This window comes from Tursiops truncatus, chromosome 2 (genome assembly GCF_011762595.2).
Source record: "Tursiops truncatus isolate mTurTru1 chromosome 2, mTurTru1.mat.Y, whole genome shotgun sequence".
In the NCBI taxonomy this organism is placed as follows: Eukaryota; Metazoa; Chordata; class Mammalia; order Artiodactyla; family Delphinidae; genus Tursiops; species Tursiops truncatus.
The window spans coordinates 144,032,430-144,042,436 of NC_047035.1; the positions used below are offsets into that span (position 1 = coordinate 144,032,430).

Genomic DNA, 10,007 nt, shown 5'->3' on the forward strand with positions numbered 1-10,007 from the left:
TTGCTGTGCGAATCAGGAATGGATACCAGGGCAATATTTAACCCAGTGGAACATGAGTAAATACACGGAAACGACATCCAAGTCCTCTTCAAACCGCTTTGGCAACGGTGAGATTGAGAACAAGTAATGAAAGTGCTAAACACAAATAATTTCAATTCTTTTAAATGCTTGCTGGTTTCAGAGCTCAGCTACTCAATATTTCTCCCATAGCATCCGCATCACAAGAAATTAATATATGTCCTATGGTTGAAGTTTTTCAAGTCTTTCCCATTTTCTCACTACCTCCTGTTCGGGGACCATGTGAAGCTTTGCGATATGAAGACTCAGGGGAGCTTGGGAGGGCCTCTGGGATTATGGAATCTGTGATTTTAATGCCTCGCATGAGAAGATGAGTTGTTAGGTCCCCATTTCATAGGGACAAAGCCAGATGGCAGAAATTAAGATTTGGGGATTCAGGGAACAGCAACACATGTTTATGCTCTTGAGAATAAGCTTGGGAACATCTGGTAAGGACATGGAATGCATCTTTAGGGGCCAGGGTTATCCTATTCACTAGAATGCAGAAGGGCAAAGTGGACGCTCTGGAGACACAAGCTTGGGTTTGTATCGCAGCTCTGCTCCCTAGACGTTGAGTCCCCTTAGCCTACAGACCTCCCCTGATTGCCTCCCTGTAAGATCACCTGTAAAAGGGAGGAAACTCCAAACTCCCAGGATGTGGGAGGATTGCTGGGAGAAGATGGGGTAATGCATCCACAGCAGCCAGCTGGTGCCTGACACGGACTCCTACTCACTGTGATTCTCTTCCCCCTCAAGGAGCACTTGGGTTTACCCATGTGCACACAGAGTCCCTGGAAACAGTACATTCAAGCGACCAGTCTGGGGGCCCTTTAAAAAAAGAAGCATCTACAGGAACAGTTATGGGAATGATTGATTAACTTTAACCAGTACAATTCATTATGAAGGCCAGGAGGGAAGATATTCCCGTGACAAATTGCTCGGCTGTTTTTTTTTTTTTCTGTCTTTACACGAACACATTTGTCAGCACAAGAGGTGGAGAGAAAAATAAACGAAAGAAGTTCTAATGTCAAAGAGACCTCTGATTGATTTAGTTCTGCATGACTTTCTCATTCAGAATGAGACAAGGTAGTCTGTACATATGAGGATAGCCCTTCCCCAGGACAGGAGAATGGCCAGGTAACCTCAGGAGGTGGCTCCGGAGTATCGTCCGCCCAGCCCTCAGCTTCTGTTCCCCCCCCCCCCACCTCTTTTTTCAGCAGGGATGCTGGAAGAAAAGAGGGAGGGGGCAAAGATAAATGAAAGTAGTATTTCCTTCTTTGACGATGGCCTGAGTGTATGATGGCTAAGAACTTCAGCTTCAAAGTTGGAGAAATCTGGATTTGAATCAAGTCCAAGTTCAAAGTTGATAGCTGTGTAACTTTGGATCTATTTACAAATCTCTCTGAGCCTCAGTTTCTGCATTTATAAAATGGGCATAACAATACTTGCTTATTAAAGATGGGGTAAATACTGAGTGAGGCAAATGACATGTATCGATGTCTGATATTCTATTCTATCATTCTTCGGCTTCTTTGTATATCGTATGTATCCCCACTCAATTATAATTAGGGTAGGAAAACTGTGTGTTTTGTTCACCCCTGTATTCTCAGCATCTAGGACTCTGTCTAGCACATAGCTGGCACTTTATTAAGATTGATTAGATGAATAAAGAGTTTAGCCCAGTGTCGTTATATAGTAAGATCTCAAGGTACGATGGCTTTCAAACATGCAGTGGAGGGGTGAAGGAATCTTTGAGATCTGAGAAGCCAACTTAGATTTTGCTTTGAAAGGCAGCATAGCAGAGTCAACGAGAATGTGAACTCTGATTCCACAACACCTGGGTTTAAATTCCACATCCCCACTTTTTAACCTTGGGTGAGTTACCTGACCCCTCTGGGCCTCTGTCTCCTCAACTGTAAAACTGGGTTGGCAATAACAACAGTACCCACTTCAAAGAATGGTGGTGCACACGAGTGTGATGCTTGGCTCATTGTAAGAGTCTACTGTTCTTAGTTGGTCGTGGATGGAGTGAGCTGACACAAAGAAGGGGCATAACACAGCTGGAATCATCAAATCCCATGGGTCTTGAATGAGCGTCAAAAGTCACGGCCAACTAGAGTTCCAGAGGTGAGACCTGGGGCCTGGGCTGGTGTCAGGTCTGTGTATCCCATCCTGGGACTGAGGTTCACTGCAGTTCCAGTCCCGTGGCAGGTCTGGGGAGGGTCCTTCCCTGTGGACGAGGCCTCCTTAAAGGCACAGGGTCTCACACTGGGGTGGGCACCACGGAGAGCACAAGGTGATCCTCACTCCCAAGGAGGGCTTCTTTGAAAGCTCTTGTCACCTAGCTCACCACCCCGCACTCCGGGACTAAGAGCCTTTTATTACAAGATCCTAGGACACCTTTCCCCTTCTATGCGCGTGTGCCACGGGGGTGAAGACTTGCTCCATGTGTGTCTCTCCTGACAGACTCAGATCATGAGGCCAGGACCTGTGTCTGACTGTTCCCTCCTCTAGGCCCAGCAGCCGGCACTGTCCCTGGCACATCATATGGCTTCAATAAACCGTCTGTAGAAGGAAGGAAGGAAGGAAAGAAGGAAGGAAGGAAGGAAAGAAGGAAGGAGGGAGGGAGGGAATCAGTTTATGGGCAAACAAGGAAAGTCTAGGAACACGCAACATGTTTGGCTGATTTACACTTCCTGGGCCACAAATGTGCCTCTTTGCTCTCTCCCTCTCCCTCTCTCTCTCTCTCTCTCTCTCTCTCTCTCTCTCTCCCCCCACCCTCTCTCTCTAATTCAATCCCTGCCGCTTGCATTTCAGTAATAAAACACTTCGGGTATAACCTATGCACCCGGATTTCCCACGCAGACTCAGACACACAGGAGGTGGGTGCACTTGGGTCAGGACGCCCCACAGAAGAGCCCCAGCTGTGACCACAGGCATTTGCAGACCCTGCACGAGGCTGGCTCCCACCTGACGGTGCCCTTCAGACCCGCACAGAACATCCTTGTGCCCAAAGGTCTGGGGCCACTCTGAGGGGAGATAGGGAACCAGGCCGCGAGGAGCCAGAGCCCGAGCCTCGGGAAGTCTGGCCCATAGCTTGCAGCCAGCACTGCAGACAGTGATTTATTTCAGAGGGATGTGTTTGCCTTCCAGCCGCACAGCCAGGGAAGCTTCTCTTCTCCACTGGCCAAGCACGTGCACACCCTCCACCCACACACAGACCCTCACACATACACCCACACATTCACACAAACATAAACACGCTCTCTCACACCCATACACGGAAACCCACACACGCCTTGGGTATGCTAACACGCTCACACGCATACTTACAACCGCATGCGGTGCACACGTGAATTATCCTGGCCAAAGTGAGGGAAGAGAAAAGATGAAGCCGTGTCCTGGCCTTTCACCTCCGCCCTCACGTGTGTGGCCCTCCTTGCTGAGCTCTGAGCCCTTCCCATTAGACAGCTGCTGACGCTGACAGGCCCAGCTGGGCCTTGCGCGCCTTCCCGGTTGGCCAGGCCTCCCTTGGCCAGGTCTCCCCAGTTGCTGGCTGCAGAATTCCTCACACCAGCCCCTTTGGACCGTCCCTTTTCATCCCTCTGTCTTTTTTTTTTTTTTTAATAATAGTCATGAGCATTTATTGAGCTTTTTTTTTTAATATTGTTTTTTATTTTTTTTCTTATTGGGGTATAGTTGCTTTACAATGTTGTGTTAGTTTCTGCTGTACAACGAAGTGAATCAGCTATACGTATACATCTATCCCCTCCCTCTTGGACCTCCCTCCCACCTCGCCCCCATCCCACCCATCTAGGTCATCACAGAGCACCGAGCTGAGCTCCCCGTGCTATACAGCAGGTTCCCACTAGCTATCTGTTTTACACATGATAGCATGTATATGTCGATCCCAGTCTCTCAATTCATCCCCCTCCCCGCCATGTCCATACATCTGTTCCCTAAGTCTGCGTCTCTGTTCTTGCCCTGCAAACAGGTTCATCTGTACCATTTTTCTAGATTCCGTATACATTCGTTAATATATGATATTTGTTTTTCTCTTTCTGACTTACTTCACTCTGTTTGACAATCTCTAGGTTCATCCACGTCTCTACAGATGACCCAGTTTTGTTCCTTTTTATGGTTGAGTAATATTCCATTGTATATATGTACCACATCTTCTTTATCCATTAGAGAAATGCAGATCAAAACTACAATGAGGTATCACCTCACACCAGTCAGAATGGCCATCATCAAGAAATCTACAAACAGTAAGTGCTGAAGAGGGTGTGGAGAAAAGGCAACCCTCTTGCACTGTTGGTAGGAAGGTAAATTGATACAGCCACTATGGAGAAAAGTACGGAGGTTCCTTAAAAAACTAAAAATAGAATTACCATATGACCCAGCAAACCCATGCCCTGAGAAAACCCTAATTCAAAATGACACATGCACCCCAATATTCGCTGCAGCACTATTTACAATAGCCAGGACATGGAAGCAACCTAACTGCCCATCACCTCTCTGTCTTTCCCAGCAAGTGATAAACTCCCTGGCCTCCCTGTCCCCTCCAGCTCTTCTGCCCACTGCCCCCCACTCCCCGCCCCCGTCCCAGCAGGAGATGGGCTGCAGGGCCTGGGGGAAGGAAGGAAGCGCACACACGGGCCTCAGAGTCGACCGACAGGTCCGGTTCTTGCCTGCTCGTTTTCTGTCTGTGTAGATTTGGGCAGGTCTGTCAGCCTGTCCTGATCTTGAATTTCCTCATCTGCAGACCATGACCCCTTGAATCTGGGATCAGTAAGTAAATGAGATATGGAGCAGGACAGACACAGCGGGCGCTCTGTACCTGTTCACGTCTTCACTCTGCTCTCTCTTCCCCAGGTGAATTCCTCCATCTGCACCTGGGTCCCTCTCCTTCAAAACACGAACCTTTCTGTCTGCTTGGGCTTCTGTCCCTTGACCTGTAACCAGGCCATAATCTTCTGCTTCCTAAAGAAAGCCTCCCTTGGGCTTCCCTGGTGGCGCAGTGATTGAGAGTCCGCGTGTCGATGCAGGGGACACGGGTTCGTGCCCCAGTCCGGGAAGATCCCACATGCTGCAGAAAAAAAAAAAAGAAAGCCTCCCTTGACGACGCCTCCTCCATCACCCACCCCCTTCTCATCATTTACTCTACAGTAATTTCCCTGCATATGAACAAGTTCCATTCTGAGAGCGCGCTTGTAAGTGCAATTTGTTTGTTAAGTCCAACAAAGTTAGCCTAGGTACACAGCTAACACAATTGGCTATATAGTACTGTACTGTAATGGGTTTGTAATACTTTTCACACAAGTATATTATGTCTGCTGAAATAAACATAGATACTAGGGATCCAAAGAAATCATAAAGACCACACATAATACTGAACTTGGTTTTAACCAACGTGGTCACAGTGAAGTAATTGGATTAAAAAGATGGTAACTGAGTTTTACCTATCAACCCAATATCTCTAATATCTAATGTACATTCCTATTCAAAATTCTTCAGAGTGAAATTATTTTATGGGCTTGAAATATAATTTTTAATGTCTTTATTGAATTTGTTACAATATTGCTTCTGTTTTATGTTTTGGTTTTCTGGCCACAAGGCATGTGGGATCTTAGCTCCTGGACCAGGGATTGAACCCACAACCCCTGCATCGGAAGGTGAAGTCTTAACCATTGGACCACCAGGGAAGTCCTGAAATATTTTATTCTAAGGTTGCATATTCCAAGAAGTTCTGCACTAGTACCAAAGAAATTAACACTTCTATTTTTTACTGGTACGGTACTACTGTACTCTATACATTACTGTACAGTGAAGTACACAAAAGGACAACCACTTGTAGAGGATGCGTGCACGTGACAATGTATGCCAGACACGTGAACTAACTTAGGTGGTTGGACACGCAAATGCATGTTCACATCTTTTTTTTTTTTTGCGGTGCGCGGGCCTCTCACTGTTGTGGCCCCTCCCGTTGCGGAGCACAGGCTCTGGACACGCAGGCTCAGCGGCCATGGCTCACGGGTCCAGCCGCTCCGCGGCATGTGGGATCTTCCCGGACCGGGGCACGAACCCGTGTCCCCTGCATCGGCAGGTGGACTCTCAACCACTGCGGCACCAGGGAAGCCCATGTTCACATCTTTGAAAGTTTGCAACTTGAAGATTCGTATCTAGGGGACTTACTGTATTAATACAATATTTACAATATTGCTCTTCAGCTCCTGCTTCCTCCTCTCCTGCACATCACAATGAGCTGTCCACCTACTCCACCTCCAGTCTCTTTAAATGACACTTGCTCATGGCTTCCCTGGGGTCTGCTGTGCCCAATTCAATTGCATCCCCTCCAGGCCTCCTGGTGCTGGTACCAGCACCGCCCCCTTCAGCTGGGGGTAAGGGTGGAGTAGTGCGTGGCCAGAGCACAGGCCTGACTTCCAATCCCAGCTCAGCCACTCACCAGCTGTGCCACCTTGGGTCACTCACATTCCCTCTCCAGGCCTCAGTTTCATCATCTGTGAAATGGGGCCCCAAGGAGCACCTGCCATACTGGGCGGTGGTTTTGAGAGCTACATGAGGTAATGCACGCTGGGTGTTTCCCATGTAACAAGCGCTCGATCATCATTATCTCTTATTTTGACCCTTCAAATCTTCCCCTCCCCAGAACCTTGAACCTCCAACCTCCCCTGGTCCTCCTCATCATGTCTTTTTTTTTTCCTTTCTAGCCACACTCGCACTACTGATTCCTAACAATAATTTTATGTCCAGGATGTAATGAATCTTCAGGGAATTTCAAAAACTGCTACAAGTTGAAGTCAATTTTGAGACAGCAAAGCAACAGTGTTTGTGTGAGTTGAAGTGCGGTGGCTGGTTCCAGCCAGGAACTCCAAAGTTTTCCTGATTTTGGAGACGGGTATATTTTTCACGTAACACACTATCACTTCTATGTGACGTCATATGTACCTTCTCCCTCTTCTTTCCGTTACAAGGAGTAGTGAAGACATAAACCAATTCCAGGTACAGCAAAATCTCAATAATTCAGGCTCACCCTGGAGAAAGCCAAGGGCAGCTATGGCCAAGCCTGAATTCTAGAGGAAGGAAGTGGTGTATGCTTTTTAAAAAGGTACATCCAATATTAACCAAGTATTGACTTTTGCTAGTACCTGGGGGGAGGACTCTAAATTAATGTAGGATTAAAATGACGTACAATGGCATATTGCAATTGATTTGTCGTCTTAGGGAGAATAAACATTTTCTTCTACAAGATTAGTTATAGTGGTCCATGCGTGCTTGCCGGCGGTCCTCGTTCTCTCCATGTACGTGACGGACCCGCGGCCACCCCCGGCCGGGGCTGCAGGCCCCCAGGAGCCTGGCCCCGAGGTGTGAGATATTTCAGTCAAAGGAAGAAATAGCTCTTCTCCTAAGATGGAATCTGTGGTTTGCGAATGTGGTTGATCAACTTGATATGTGGGCCAGGGGGTGCCCTATGTAATAAAATGAAAAGAAGAGGCAAGATGACGTCATTTTCCCATATTGTGAAACCAAAAACAAATGCCTTTTGTGAGAGCAAGCTAACAGACCTCTGACGCTGCGAAGAGTATCTGTTTGAAGAACTTAACAGTAAGATAGAAGTACTTTCAAGCTGAGGCCTGCAAGCGTATAAAGATCTAAAATACATATTGAGGAGGCCTGATCATCTGAATCTCATTCAGTCGAGGAAGCGTGGCTCTGAGTTGGGTCGTCTTCATTCTGTGGCCCTTGACTTTGTGTGTGGGGCATATAGGTGGACACAGTTTGTTTTCTTGTGAACCTATTACCTTCAGGATGTGCCAAGATTTGCCTTATAATACCACCTTCATGCCTAATCTTCTGAACATTATGACCAACAGACAGCAGCTTTAGCGATGAAGCCATTCCACCCTGGGGTGAATTTCGATTGTTCTCGAGATTTTCGGCCATTTGTGCACTCTATGCTTTTATTTGTATGGAATACGGACATGTCACACTTCCCTGCCCTAGGCTCTGTCAGAGGGCTTACAGAGTGTTTGAAGCTCATGGAGATGTTTGGTGTTCCTTGGCCTGGAGATATGGAATGCAGTAGGTTCCCAGATTGTGATGAGCCATATCCTCGACTTGTGGATGTGAATTTAGCTGGAGATCCTACTGACGGAGCCCCGGTGGCAGTGCAGAGGGACTATGGTGTTCGGTGTCCCCGAGAGTTGAAAATTGATCCTGATCTTGGCTATTCTTTTTCACACGTGTGTGATTGTTCACCTCCTTGTCCAAACATATACTTTAGGAGAGAAGAACTTTCATTTGCTCCGTATTTCATAGGATTGATTTCAATCATTTGCCTCTCTGCCACATTATTTACTTTTTTAACTTTTTTGATTGATGTAACAAGATTCCATTATCCTGAAAGACCTATTATATTTTATGCAGTCTGCTACATGATGGTATCATTAATTTTCTTTATTGTGTTTTTGCTTGAGGACCGAGTAGGCTGCAATGCATCTAGCCCTGCACAGTATAAGGCTTCCACAGTGACACAAGGATCTCATAATAAAGCCTGTACCATGCTTTTAATGGTACTCTATTTTTTTACTATGGCTGGCAGCGTTTGGTGGGTAATTCTTACCATCACGTGGTTCTTGGCAGCTGGGCCAAAGTGGGGTAGTGAAGCTATTGAGAAGAAAGCATTGCTATTTCACGCCAGTGCCGTGGGGCATCCCTGGACCTCCAACTATCATCCTTTTAGCGATGAATAAAATTGAAAGTGACAATATAAAAAAAAAAGATTGGGGCTTCCCTGGTGGCGCAGTGGTTGGGAGTCCGCCTGCCGATGCAGGGGATACGGGTTCGTGCCCCGGTCCAGGAGGATCCCACATACCGCGGAGCGGCTGGGCCCGTGAGCCATGGCCGCTGAGCCTGCGCGTCCGGAGCCTGTGCTCCGCAACGGGAGTGGCCACAACAGTGAGAGGCCCGCATACCGCAAAAAAAAAAAAAGAAAAATTACTTATATTGTTTTCTTAATTCATTTTTTCAGAATACTTAGGCAAAATTCAATCCAGGTCCAGTCCATCTGTATGCAAACTTTGGATTTGTGGGTCTGAATTAATATTTTATCATAAAACTAAAAAGCATTCTTATACCCAGCATGGTATAGTCTCTCTAACGTTCTCCAAGGTCTCGTCAGAGACCTCTTTCCGTGTTTAGGTGTCAAGATATTAATTGCTTTTGCCAAAGTGCCGTGACTCATGTTTAATCACTTTTCTTTAATGACTCAAGCTGGGAACTCAGTGACGTTTGTGAGTGGCAGGATGACATAAAAGAAGCTGGGTGAATTCTCTCTTCACCATCCTCCATGGTATGATTTCACTAGCTCAGGCTTCTGCCCAAGTAAGCTATCATTCATTTACTTCATGGCGAGGAATGCCTAACGTCTCAGGGTTGAAAAAATTATGTCGATGTTGTGCTTACACAAGAACAGATGACGGGACAAATGGAGCAGAATAAAAAGTCCAGAAAACCATATATACTTTCAACAGACTAATGTCAAAGGGGGAAAGATGAATTTTCTAATAAATAGCACCGATCAATGGATATACAAATGGGAAAGAAACGTATCTTAACCCCCTACCTCATAGCAGGTATAAATATCAATTCCAGAAAGAGTACATTATTTTTTTTAAATATATTTATTTATTTATTTTTGGCTGTGTTGGGTCTTTGTTGCTGCGCGGAGGCGTTCTCTAGCTGTGGCGAGTGGGGGCTACTCTTCGTTGCAGTACGTGGGCTTCTCATTGCTGTGGCTTCTCTTGTTGAGGAGCACGGGCTCTAGGCGTGTGGGCTTCAGTAGCTGTGGCTCGCGGGTTCTAGAGCGCAGGCTCAGTAGTTGTGGCACACGGGCTTAGTTGCTCCGTGGCATGTGGGATCTTCCCGGA

General features: G+C 46.7%; 1 pseudogene; it reads left to right on the top strand.

The window, feature by feature from the left end:
- The first annotated feature begins 6,695 nt into the window (after positions 1 to 6,695).
- LOC101331193 (frizzled-3 pseudogene) lies at positions 6,696 to 8,894 on the top strand (annotated as a pseudogene).
- The last annotated feature ends 1,113 nt before the right edge of the window (positions 8,895 to 10,007 follow it).